We start from the raw sequence: 14,453 nt of genomic DNA on the forward strand, positions 1-14,453 counted from the left end.
AATTTGGTTAGTCAGGGTAAATTGGGGAATTAAAAAATGCTTACTTTTCTGTGAGAGTTGCAAGGGAAATAGGATGTTTCATTTTGAAAATCAAACACTCATTTTTCAGTCGCTTAACATTCTGTTACTGAAACAATCATTTTACTGCATTTTCATGCACCGCTACTTTGATAATATATCATAAACAAGCAACAGTTTAAACATTTTTAAAGAAGCTTTATTCATATTTTACAGCAACCCTTGCTATAACATTATAGCCAATGTTACTGTTTTCAAGTATTTCAACTATCGCTGCTAATCAATAGATTGATGCACTATTGTGACTCTGACTGTTTTGCTATAAATGGACGGATTTTAAAGATTTCCTCTGCCATTAATTATGTATTCATATGTTGACAACATTTGATGTCATAAAGATTATATGATGCATCTAAGAGGATCTAAGAGGATCAGTAGGAAGGAAGTGCAGACTGTGTGCGTCTCACACAGTCTGCTGAGACGCCTGCAGCTTCAACTCTGCGATGCGCACTGTCCCTCTGTTTATATGGCGTGCGCCCGCTTGCTTCCGGGTTTGTGCACCATGACGTCATCGCGTTATGGCGCAAAGTTTAAATATTCAAAGGGGCCTTGGGTCAATTCTCATTACCCAACATAAAGGTCTATTTGTTAGTTCCTGGGTGTGATTCCTTCTAAGTTGTTCTTGACCCTGACCAAGTCTTGTCTGCTGCCTGGTCTGACCTCTGCCTGTACTTGCGACCATTCTCTCGGATCCTATCTTGAGGTTGGGTTATTGGTGTACTAACCTTATCTGTGACCCCGGCTATGCTCCCGTTTGATGTTTTGACCCAGCCTGTAACTCCAATTGCACTTCTTGTTCTTCGTTCCTGTACGACATGCAGTTCCCTTGCCTGCCCAGAACGCTCTCCCTGGTCAACTCACGCTAAGACCTGGCGGCATCCGAGTAGCAGAGGGCTCCTCCCGAAGCAAAAGGCGGTAGACTGAGCCATGACCCGGACCTTGGGGATTGTTCTGGGTTTGGGATACCAATCATAACACTTAAAATCTAAGCATTTTGGGCAGTGGCCCTTAAATGCCAAGACTGGACCAGATAGTGCTACAAAAGGTAGGCCCTGAGTTTGTTCTTGAAGAATTTCAGAGGTAAGAAGCAGCAAGAAAGAGATTTTACCAGGGAATGAACACATTTGCAGAGAGCAACGAGAGTCTGGGAGATTAATTAGTAAGCAATGCCCAAGTCTAAATGGGATAGAAAAAGGGCATGGTGTTTTAGCAGGTGCTTCACAAAGAAAGGGGAGTATCTTGGCACTATTATAAAGGAAAAAGCTGAAAGTTTTGGTAGTGACATTAACATGCTTAGAGAAATATATGATCTGGTCAAAGATTACTCCCCCCAAATAGTTTATAGAATCAGCAGGATTAATGGACATGTCATCAGTGTTAATAGTAAAAGGGAGGAGAATTTATCTGTCTTAGCTATATTTAGTTTGAGGTGGTGTTTGTTCTAGCAAGTTAGAAATCTGGGTCTAATGTCAGTAATCAGATAAGTATTGGTGATATTTAAGTCCAAATAAAGAATATATAAATAATTTATGCACACACACATATATATATAAACAGTTTGTTGGTCAACTGTCCTGCTGATAATAAATATGTGTATATCCATTGCATAATATTATATTGCATGCAATAATTAATCTGACCAAACTCCAAAGATGCATTATTGATATAATAAGTTAGATTTGCACCTTAAAAAATAAGATATTTGTCAGTCAGCTTGAACAATTTCTAGAGCTGCACAATATACCATGATTCTGCAATGATTCACACCATGCTTAGCATTGACCCACACTGAGTTGCAAACTTCTCTTCATGGTTAAGCAGTATCAAAATTGATTTTCAATACGGTGATGGCTATTAATTATATGCCATGCACTGTTAGCTTCATGAAAATAACTGGCCATTTCTTAAAATTGTCAGTTTGAGCAAAGAATAAAATCATGAAGCGTATTCAGATTTTCTTTATTTAAAGTTTCACTTCACATCAGCATTTGATTGTGCAGTTTATGTTGTCTGAGAGCCCCCTATATTTTCAAGAAAATATTGTCAGTTACAGAAAAAGCAATAGTGCAAGCTCAATGAGAGTCTTGGCAACTAAGCAGAAAAATCATATTGCAAACTGGAAAATGAGGTTCAATGTTGATAAATACAAGTTATACACTAAATGGCAGTGTGTTGGGAGTTTCCTTAAATGAGAAGGATCTAGGGGTCTTTGTAGATTCAAGTTGTCTAATTCTGGGCAGTGTCATTCTGTGGCTACTAAAGCAAATAATGTTCTGTCTTGCATAAAAAGGGGCATTAACTCAAGGGATTAAATAATTATGCCTCTTTATAGGTCCCTGGTAAGGCCTCATCTGGAGTATGCAGTGGAGTTTTGGACTCCAGTCCTTAAGAGGGATCTATGACTATGACTGCAAAGTGATTTTATTGGGGAAAATTGCACCCCAATAAAAGCACTTTGCAGTCATAGTTACTGCCTCAGATTTGTCCTGCTTTCTTCCATTATACATGATCATTTCTTTTACTCCAACTGTTGCCTTGTTTTGGATAAAGTATTTTTTTCAACTTTACAAATATGTGTGTTTGCAGGTGGCTCTGTGCAGTGCTTTCTTTTGAAGAATGACCTTGCTTAATTAAGAAAGACGGCTGCTGGTTTCATGAATAAAAGCACGCAGGCTAGGAATTTTCTAGGGACACAAAAGTTAAACCCTCACACTTTACTGTCAAGTGATGGAAAACAATATGACAGGTAACCCTTAAGGGTCTATTTGAATTTTATGGTCACATATAGTAATGATGGACTCATTCAGCCACATGTTGGAAAACTACATTGCGGTTTTTTAAGATAATAAGGATATAATTTATGTTATTTTATATACTTAATGTTATTTTGTAATTAAGTAGCTCTTTATTTACCTGAATGAATAGAGCGGCTGTTCTGTTTTTTACTGTATTGTAATTATGTAGGAAAGTACAGTATACCCTTGTGTCTCATTCACTAAGCACATTTTGATTTATTTTTGAAGTCCTGTTGAGTGCTGTACTGTATTTTGTTATTTATATACTATCTGTTATTTATTAGCACCCTTTCAAGTCTTCATATATTCATTCATGGTATTTGTTTATTGAATTGTATTTGAAATACCATTCCATTAGAGTATATGATGATTTAACAACAGCTGTTTATTAGATTAAATAACTTCAACACATCAAATGTGACCAAGTGAGCACTTTGTATAAACCATTGATTTGACTTACTAAATTAACCATAGTGCATCTTATAGGGGTTGTGACACTGAAAGATATTTTCCCCAACAGTGGGTTATCACTGTGTTTCACACACTACTGAGAAGCCGGCAAGGTGATTGCCAGTAAATTAATTCTTTTTCCAGCTAATGCCGGTGTGCAGAGCTACCAACTCAGGCTGATGTATTATATACCATGAATTGCAAAACTGTATGTGCAGAAAATCTAATCAAAGCTGGGATGAAGAAAAAGATACAAAGTGTAGTATATGTTCACGTATGTAATAGCACACTTTTATGTTTGAATTATGGAAGAGATATAAATTGTAAATTTACAATGCACCAAATTTATGAAATGTATACTTTCTGCATTTGACTGAATAGAGAATTTTCCATAAAAGATTTGATTTCTACTGAGCTGAATAGAAAGAATCCCAATAAGTTGTATCTCAATTTCAATTGGCCAGAGCTGTAAAGTCACTTTAATAATATGGATTCCATTTGAACACTAATGGGGGATGATTTAACAAAATTCAAGTTTGTGTTTTTCACAATTTAAGATATACATAGTAACATAGTAAGTTAGGTTGAAAAAAAGACACATGTCCATCAAGTTCAATCTTTTATGTACCTGAGAATATTTTCTGAAGACCTTGAATTAACAACTGTGTATTAATTTTCCAACTATAAAGGTGTCAGGGGGCCTAGAGGCTCCCAGCAGGAGTAATCCAGACCAAGGAGGAAGCAAGGGGTTAAGTCTGATTTTGCAGTACAAATCAGAATCAGACACACTCGTAGTAAAGTCCAGGCAAGAGTTCAAGTAGGCAGGCGGCAAAGAGCAAGATCAGGAACAAACAGGGATCAAAGTCCAGAAATCAGTCAATAAGCACAAATATAGCACCCAGGTACATACAGCAAATATTACCCATAATTGGGTGAGGATACAGCGTCTTGGGTGCCCTGTGGGCTTCACATGTGACTGGTACTATGGCAATGATGCAGTGGGTAATTTTGGGTGCTTTGGCACCTGCCATTTTTAACAGCACAATGGATGCTCCAAATTATGAGATATTGTACATATTGATAAACCACATGTTTTTGCCATGTTTCACCGTGGAAAAAAACACCCATAGACTCCAATTGTTGCCCATAGACTTTAATGCATTTGGCAATTTATTTGCCATTATGCAAATTTTTTGGCGAAGCAAAACAGGTCAGATTCGCCCATCACTAATTACCATTGGCTGCTATGGTAATCACCTTAAGGCATTAGTGCAAGTGCTTGCAAGGCAATTGTTGCTTGGATGACTGGTGCCCCCTGATCTATTAAAAATCATGGTCCAAAGTCATGCCATGACCCTTAAGGGGATGCAGTTTAAAATTCTCCCAATTTCACATTTCTTACAAAAAGTATTTACCATATTGTGTAACACTTTTTGAACTCAGAAAACGTTCCTCACGTTACATGTTGTCATGAATGTTGGTCTTGTATTTGCTTTATAATATCTCTTGTGCTGGTTTCACTGTCATTCACTTTCAAAGGTTTATAGTTCATAGCCTTTTATCAGCTGGTGCTGGTAATTAGCCAGCCATATACTCATATGTACTTTGTCCCTTTTCTGCTAATGTAGTTTGCCATAACTTTGCTTCCTGTTTGGAAGAGAAAATGTATGGCTCCTGCGAAAAGAACTGGAACACTCGAGCTTTGGATATGTGAGTTGTGACTTCTAATGCATCATTTAACCCCTTAAGTGTTTAGCCTTTTTTGCACTGCTCATGCTGGTGTACGGAGTTATTTCTAACACTGTCTATTAGTTCCTGCAGTTCCAGAAATACCAAAATAGGGAGATATCGTATTGTTCTCATTGCACAATATTCTTTGGGTTTTCAAAGAACAATTAAAGTACAGGTTTACTGTAAACTCTCTTGTGTAATATTACCTTTAGCTGTCTGCAATATATCTCATATCAATTTATTAGACTTAATATACATTTCTAGTGAATGCTGTTTAAGAAATTGCGATTCACACTAAAATACAGGTGTAGGATCTTTTTTCTGGAATGCTTGGAACCTGTTTTTTTTCTGGATAAAAGCTTTTCCCTAATTTGGATCACCATACCTTAAGTCTAGGAAAAACATTGAAACATTATATAAATGCTTGTTTGGTACTACCAGTTTCACCAAATTCAGAGTTTTTCACTAGGTAGTATATATTGTACCTGCAGTAAAGGGTATTTTGACTGCTACAGTTTTACTTGGCAGAACTGATGGTTAAAATGCTTCTGGAGTCAAAGCCCTTACTTTATTTCACTTTCATTGGAGCTGCCATGTTAAAAACAAATATTTGCTATATAATTGGCTATTATTATTTCCTAATAGGTTCCCATTACATTTGTACAAGGTGCTTCTGAGTTCAGTTCTGACCAAGACCTCTTTGCTGTCTGGTACATGTGCTTTCTGAAAAGGTTTGCAAATAATAATAATAGTAATATTCATACTAGATTTGGCACATTGTATACTTTAATTACTGCTTCCATAAAACTTTTTCAAGCACAAAAATAAAATGAAATCAAACTTTAGCTAACTATTCATTGTGAACTGTGAAGTGACAGATTTGCTAAAGCCATCTGAAAACATAAAGCACATTAATGATGTTGCCTTGGAGATTTCCTAGCAATAATAGTATAGCTGTCAGAGGAAAGCTTTCTATAAGGTCCTAATCTCAAATGTTTGTTATGCAGATTAGTGTGACCATCAATCTGTTCCTCGGCTTTAAATCACTGCTCTGATGTAGGTCATTCCTGACAATTATCAGACTGTACTCCAACTCCTCCTCCTGCTAAAGCCGAGATACTTGATTTTATTTTTGTGACAAACGCTGTTAGCAGTGATAAGCTGTGTATTTTAAAACCTAGCAGCAAATAATACATTGTATACCTGTATGTATTTTGGTTCAGATGTTAGATTTGATTATGATCAACTATAAGCTTGATTGTATTGAAATTATGAATAATGGGGTAATACTACCTCCCTATTTGTATGTTAACCCTTACTCTAAAGTAAATGTATCATTTTTTAAAGATAATGATGCCATACAATGACTCTGACTTTGTGATTTAAGGTCGCAACCCCCAAATCCCCCCCCCCACATATGACCTATTTGGCTTGTGGCCACTGGAAATGTTCAGTTAAGTTAGTCATGATAAATTGGAGCGATCTAAGTAACTAAAGTTATTAAAGGGATCCTGTCATCGGGAAATATGTTTTTTTTTCAAAACGCACCAGTTAATATTGCTACTCCAGCAAAATTCTGCACTGAAATCCATTTCTCAAAAGAGCAAACAGATTTTTTTTATATTCAGTTTTTAAATCTGACATGGGGCTAGACATTTTGCCAATTTCCTAGCTGCCCCTGGTCATGTGACTTGTGCCTGCACTTTAGGAGAGAAATGCTTTCTGGCAGGCTGCTGTTTTTCCTTCTCAAGGAGTCTCAGTGGGACATGGGTTTTTACTATTGAGTGCTGTTCTTAGATCTACCAGGCAGCTGTTATCTTGTGTTAGGGAGCTGTTATCTGTTACCTTCCCATTGTTCTTTTGTTTGGCTGCTGGGGGGGAAAGGGAGGGGGTGATATCACTCCAACTGCAGCATTACAGCAGTAAAGAGTGATTGAAGTTTATCAGAGCACAAGTCACATGACTTGGGGCAGCTGGGAAATTGACAATATGTCTAGCCCCATGTCAGATTTCAAAATTGAATATAAAAAAATATGTTTGCTCTTTTGAGAAATGGATTTCAGTGCAGAATTCTGCTGGATTTATTAACTGATTCATTTTGAAAATTTTTTTTTTTCCCATGACAGTATCCCTTTAAGGAATTAAAATTGCAATAAAAATGTCAGCAGTACAGTTGGCATTATCAGTTAGAAATCAGTCTAAATCAGGCTACTACAAGTTAGAAAATAAATGAGCTTATTGGTTGCTATGGTAACTGCATTGGTGCAATTTAGCACCTATGTTAATTAACCTATGTTACTAAATCAGTTCCACTTTATAAAATAAACAGTTTTTAGCTTTTTTAATGTCAAATGAGCTAATTGTTGCCAATGTAAAAACAAGAGCAGCATAATTGCCATGCACAGTTTTATCTATCTACCCTTATGGTACAAGTAATTATAGAAAGGAAATGTTCAAAATTCATTGTCCATATCTGTTCCCTTTTGTGTTGCTCTTTGTGCTGTGTTCTTACTTGGTTACTACAAAACAGATAAAATCAGGAGAGAGTACTGGCATAAATGGGAGTACTGTAGGAATTGTGCATGTGCATGAATTGTGCATGAAGGGTGCAATGAGCACAGACTATTCACTCTTGTTTGCTTAGTCTGGATAAAATAAATAAATAAAAACGTGTGTATACATTGTGTATATTCACATGAATCATGTTGGGCAACTCATAAAGTAAGATTTCTCCAACCCCAACCTGTCTTTCATTCTCCTTAATCGGAATTATTTTGGAGAATATGCATCGACTAAAATTGAGGAAGCATCAGTAATAAAACATTACAAACCGCATCTACTATGATTTAGTTCATTTAAAGCACTTAAACCTGCATTGTGTTACAGCAACAGAAGGGCCAAAAATGTTCTTATATTAGTCAACTTGGCCTAATCATGGATCAGAAAATTCATGTTGACTCTTTCCATGGCTGTAGGGATATGAAATAACTAAAATGCCTCAAGATAAGCCATGCTTTAAATACATTGCAGACTTGCAGAGGGTACTATGAATGATATTTTAATAGATTCACTGAATTAACCTTCTGGAGATCTTATATGTTGCCAGGGCCAATTTTAATCTAAGGCACAGAGGAAATGTGTTTGTAGCCATTGGCATCAGTGCTATAAACACTGATAAATAACTAAGTGTATATTATGTTGTATAATTTCGGTGTGTTTAGTTCACAGATGTGATTGGGAGTTGTAGTTTGTACAACAGCTAGAGGTAGAGGTATCAAGCATCCCTGTTTTATGAAATTCTAACAACTCTGCAATTGGGCCTCAGCCTACCACATGAATTAAGGTGGCCATAGATAATCATTGTGTGTGTTGGGAGACAAGGCGACCGATATTGGTAAAAATCCTTGGTTATCTATCGTCTTGTCGATCGACCAGGACTGAAAATTTTGATTGGACGCCTTTGAAAGTTTCCAAACATCGCAACGTTAATGGTGAATCATCAGATACAGCTAAAGAATTATTTTTGTTTTTACCTGCATATCTGACAATTCAGCTCTTAACATTAGAAGAGTGGACAAAAGATCTTTTGTACGATCAATAGTGGTGGGAAAGATTGTAATTGTACATGTATGGCCATCTTAACAGTAGTATAGCTCTTCTGCTTTTTGTGGGAGTAAAGCCAGAAAATCAATAGAGATACGAGCATCCTTGTTGTGATAAAATAGATAAAAATAATTCAGAAACCCAATGACTTGTATAAGAATTATCTGACATTATACACTGCCCTACTGAGATTATTGTATCTTTTTTCAGGAGAGTACTAAACACTAATTACTTAGCTGCCCTTTTAACACCTTGATGAACTCTCTTTTGTAGCCTAACATTTACACTTATATGTGACAATAGCTTCACACAACAAAAATACTTTTTCCTTTGAAAGCAATAACAAGCTGTGATGAAGGTGAGGAAAACACAGTAAACCAATGAGGGGTCTTAAATCTTATTGCTTCCAACCTCTGAAGTAATTCAGGTAATTATGCTGCGATATTATATACACAAATTAAGAATACTGTACTTACACAGAAGCATAATACGTGCCCTGCAACTCAAAGGTTAGAGCATTTATATCATGTTTTTTGTTATGTTTGGAGCAGCTCTTTTCTATTCTTAGCCTGTGGGTTTGAATAAAAAACAGCTTACCACATAGTGTACAGTAGGTCATATTCATTTCCATTACTGAATTACAGTTTACTCCAATATTGGAAAAGATCTTATGGTTCTGAAAATACATTATTAATTCTAAATTAAATCTAGGCTCAGGAACAAACATTGTGTGAAAAACAGCTTTAATTGTGTTCTAGATCTGGCATGCCCTGTAAGTCTAAGTGTTAGGTTTTGGTAGCCAAGGATGAGTAGAGTATAACAGTGCTTTATTACCAGTATAACTCTTGTGCACAGTGAAACATACAGGCCCTTTGTATAAACACCACATATTCCCCCTATAGTAGGAAAGCATTTGGGCAAATGTAATAAACAGCAACAATTAAACAGTATGCATCTTAAAGCAATATTATGCATTATTCACATCATAGTCCTTGGTCCATGCAGGTAATATTCTGATTCTCTCAGTACGCCTTATAGGTTCACTTTCTTCAGGCCTATTACAGTTGGCATCAGGAGAAGAAAAATGTCCTTCATCAAATGGAGCTTTTCCAAAATCATTCCTAACAGGAGCAAGACGACTTGCATTCCATATGCGTCCATCAGACAGTTCAGATGTGTATGGTCCTCGCTGGCGTCTCACTTCAAGTGGTGTAGTAAATCTAGATTGTCCTTGTTTCAGTAGTCCTGGTTTCCTAATTCTGACAAAAGATCCAGGCTGAAAGTGCACTTCTCTTGACCACATTTTCTGTCTGTATAAGCCTTGCATTGTGCTTGTTGACTTTTGACAATGCAGGCACGATATTTTGTGGAAGCTTGTTGTCTGTAACATGTCTGCCATGTAATAATTCAGCTGGAGATGATTGGGTTGTTGCATGGTGCGTTGCTCTGTAGTTATGTTGAAACTCTGTTGTAAATACTTTACAAGATTTCCCAGTAAGATTTGCTGTCTGTAGTGCTTCTTTTAGACTTCTGTTGAATTGCTTGGTTTCTCCATTTGCTTGTGGGTAATACACTGAAGATTTCCGATGCACAATATTCCTCTCTCTCAGAAAGAATTAAAACTCAGATGAGACAAACTGTGGGCCATTGTCTGATATTAACTCCTTTGGATTACCTTCTCTGCTGAAGACTGGAGACAGAAATGTTTTACTGTAGCTGATGTTATATGAGAAACAAATGCAATTTCAGGCCATTTACTGTAATAGTCTATCAAGGTTATAGCAAATCGACAGTCTATAGGAACATCTGTAAAAGGAACCACAATATCAATAGCAAGTTTTTCCCATGCTAAATCAGGAAATGGTATTGGCTGAAGTGGTGGTGTATATGTGATAGCTGTTTTGTCATAGGGCAATCGCTTCAATTTCTGGCGTACTGGTTTTACATCTGGTCTCAACTTAACTTTGTGTACAAAGTGCTTTGTGGTGAAACTTTAGACACTGGCTGTGTGGCAAGCACTGGTGCTGTAGTAATGAGACCATGAACTAATTGTAGATTTAATGCAGCAAAGAGATCTCTTCCAAGTATAGCAGTACCTTTATTCACAATGTAAAAGTCACATTTTGCAGTATTTGATTCAAATTGTACAGTCACTAGCAAGCAACCAAGCACAGGGATTGGATCCTTTAAGTAAATGACCAGTCTCAGGGCAGGTGCAACAAGCGGATCTTTTGCTAATTATTATAAGAAAATATCCTTCGGTAGTATAGAAACAGCTGAACCTGTATTAAGCATCAGGTTAATGGAATGCCATTAACCCACTTGTACCCACTTTATCCACACTTAATACTGTGACATTTGTAGTAGTGACTTCATGAACATCTTTATCAGAACTACGGCAGATCTTTGAAAAATGTCCTACTTTTTTACATTTGCGGCACTGTACAGCTTTTGCAGGACATGTAGCATAGTTTGCAGTGTGTTGTGTTGAACCACAGTGAAAGCAGTATTTTCCTTAGCACTGTATTTTGCCTGTGACTGTGCATTATTAGGCCACAGTGCTGAATTCACAGTCTGTACATTCCCAGCAGTTCCCTGGCTAAGAATTTTAGCCTCTGCCACTGCTGTTTCAATTTGGCTAGCAACTGTAATAGCCTTTGCAAGGTTTAAATTCTGCTCTAGGAGCAGTCTCTCTCTAATGCGAGATGAGTTTGTTTTTTCCACTATTTGGTCTCTTAGCATTTCATCTGTTAGATTCGCAAACTCACAGGTAACAACCAGCTCTCTCAAAGCTGCTACAAATTGTTCTGTGGATAAGTATCATCAGGTAATGGTAATGTATTGAATGTCCGCTATCCCTCTGCTCCCAGGCAGTGAATAAGTAAACCACGCTTTCTAGCAGCAGACATCTCCCCTTGGTCAGCAGCAATAATGTAATTTTCAAACATAAGGATCCAAGCAGTAAAAGTTATGGTAGGCTCACCAGGCTGCTGCAGAGGTAGAAGAGACATCTCATTACCAATTTGTTATGTTTTGGTAGCCGAGGATGAGTAGAGTATAACAGTGCTTTATTAGCAGGTCATGCAGCCATTACACTTCAACAGTAGCTTGAACTCTAATAATTTAAAACAGTCTAGAAAGTACTATGTACACAGTATAACTCTTATGCACAGGGCCTACAGGCCCTTTGTATAAACACCACACTAAGCATGACCATCTCCAACAAAATGGAAATAATTTTTATCAAACACAGATGCATACACATTAAATCATTCTGCACACACAACCATAACCCTTTTGTTATTGAAATTAATAATGTTCCATGTACACCATAAAGTCAGTTTAATTTATTAGCCTCATACACATATAAGAATAATAACTGGTAACTTAATGCATAAATAGTTCTATTTCATAGGAAACTTAAGGAAATTTGTTCAGCAAATATCATAATTATTCAGTTTGCGATAAAATAATGGGAAGATGAAAATTGTGCCGTTAATGAAATGGCATTGTGAGCCATTACGCAGTAATTAGCTTTATAGACCATAATTGCAGCCAATATTTCAGTTACATTTTTCAAACTCTACAAATGAAATGCCTAGTACATTTTCATATTCAAATACTTTAGAATTCTTAGAATTCGTTACAGAAGGGAGATTATGATTATTTATACTGTATAAATGATGATAATGATGTTGGTATGGGTTTTTTAATACCCAAAGGTTTTTAGTTATAGAATTTCAAAAAACATGGTTGTGAATGGCAGGATATAATCTAATGACCTGGGGTTTAGATCTATCTGATTTGACATTATTGTTCATATTCTCTGTTTAAGTTCAAAAGAATTAAAAGAAGAGTTTGTAGTTTACAGATTGCTAACCCCTAATATACCCACTATCTGTAAATACTCCTTTCTATTAGATTATTGAGTTGTAAAATTAGGGTCTCAAACATGTAAAATAGGAGATAATTGGCCCAGCACTGACCAACAGGATCCAATGAAGAATATCTGGGCAAATTAATTTGAGTATAATATGAGATCTTTCTCATAAATTTTGGAGGCTAACAGGAACACATTATTTCCAATAGTGACATATTTATAGAGAATTCTATTCAAAGAAAGGAAAACTCCTGCAGGAGGTGTTCACATTCTACATACCATTTGCATCAGATGCAATGAAGTACAAAGGAAATGACAAAATCCATTGTATCTTGAAAGTTGTTTTGGAAAAAGACAAGAACACAAAGGCACTCATTTTTAATCATCCCTTACAGTATTTTTACTGACTTCCAAAGTCATACATTTGAAAAGGGACGCCTGCTACAGAAAATTACTGATACATTCCTTGAATTTCTATGAATGGTGTTGTAGCTAAATCTGTATGGTTCCTAAAAATTGCACCTTAAAAAGTAATATATTTCAACAAAAATGTACACTAAGCTAAGTTACTAAATAGATTTTTGATTGCAATATTGAAATCTAAGCATAAATGCAATTTCTATGCAAGAGTTTGGGCAGGTGCTAAAACTACAGGAATCCATGTTTACTGAAGAAACTTGCAAAATGTACCTATAAATGTATCAAAAGAGAAAAAAAGTATTGTGCATTCTGCACTAGCATGAACTAAATTTACTATAACTTGGAATATTTCATTATTGGTTCTACTTAAAGGGGACCCATCACCCAAAATAAATAGTAAAAATCCTATTTTATTACATTAGTCAAGAAAAATTAACTTTAATTATACTATATAAATTATTTGAATCGTTTCCTTTCGTCTGGGAATTCATAATTATAGCAAACAGGCAGGAGCCATTTTGTGGACACTGTTATTAAGACAAGCCTTGCATAATCTTAGAATCTTGTTTGTGCACCAAAATGGGGGACCTGATGTCCATCCCCATGCACTGGCTACACAATTAGTGAGAATGGGGGAATGTGAGGAGCAATGACATCTAGAAAGTGCTGGAAAGTGAAAGTAATTGCCTGCCCCACCTCTATGCTTAAGGCATAGAGTAAGGGCAGACAATATTTGATTGACAGCTGGAATTTTGAAATTAGCTTACAACAGCAATGAATGCTTTAATAAAAAATAAAAATTGGATTTCATGTTTAATTTGAAAAGGACTTTTATTATACAGCTTTTTTGTGTCTGGGTGGATAAAGCTTAAACTTTAGTATGGAAAATAATTTACTGTATGATAATCCTCATTGTGAAGACCATAATATGCAAGCATTTGCCTTGAAGGTGCCACTTATTTTTGTATATCATACTGCTTCTTGTTCTGCCACAATACAAATATGCTGTGCAGTCATATAATGTTCACAAGTGGTGCTCTAGCCTGGGAAATCAATAGCAACATTGTCCTTCAATAGACTGTGGGAATGAAAGGTAACCCACACTGCAATATGAGTTCCTGAACTGAACCCATTAAATGTTAAAGAAGTGCGGGAATAGCAATGTGTGAATACATTTATTAAAACCATTGTTGATACTTTCTGTAGTATGCAAGGGCTAATCTGTAACTTTAAAATAGACACATACAGATAGCAAATGTGAAAATAGAGAGATAATGGTACATTACAATAACTGGTACATTTTATGACCAGTAATGCTAGTTACTTTTTACCCCGCATGTAATCCGAATGAGGGATTAAGGATTTATATGGGTTCTACTAGCATATATCGGCAGCAGTACTAACAGGGACTCTGCACCAATAAGGCAAGTTGAGAAACTCAACTCAGATGGCAGTGCCCTACTAATTACCAGGGTTGGCAAAATACAGCTCCTGTT

General features: G+C 36.3%; 1 protein-coding gene across 13 annotated transcripts in view; it reads left to right on the top strand.

The window, feature by feature from the left end:
• Positions 1-14,453, top strand: part of dab1.S (Dab, reelin signal transducer, homolog 1 S homeolog) — a 433,928-nt gene that overhangs the window by 283,092 nt on the left and 136,383 nt on the right. Inside the window, exons 7-8 of one of the 13 annotated variants that reach the window (XM_041561396.1) lie at positions 2,665-2,824; positions 4,952-5,033. The exons of the other annotated variants lie outside the window; for them this stretch is intronic. The gene's annotated coding sequence lies outside the window, so the exon portion shown is untranslated. The remainder of the gene's footprint in view (positions 1-2,664; positions 2,825-4,951; positions 5,034-14,453) is intronic. 13 annotated transcript variants of the gene reach the window in all.

Source organism: Xenopus laevis, chromosome 4S, assembly GCF_017654675.1.
Source record: "Xenopus laevis strain J_2021 chromosome 4S, Xenopus_laevis_v10.1, whole genome shotgun sequence".
Classification (NCBI taxonomy): Eukaryota; Metazoa; Chordata; class Amphibia; order Anura; family Pipidae; genus Xenopus; species Xenopus laevis.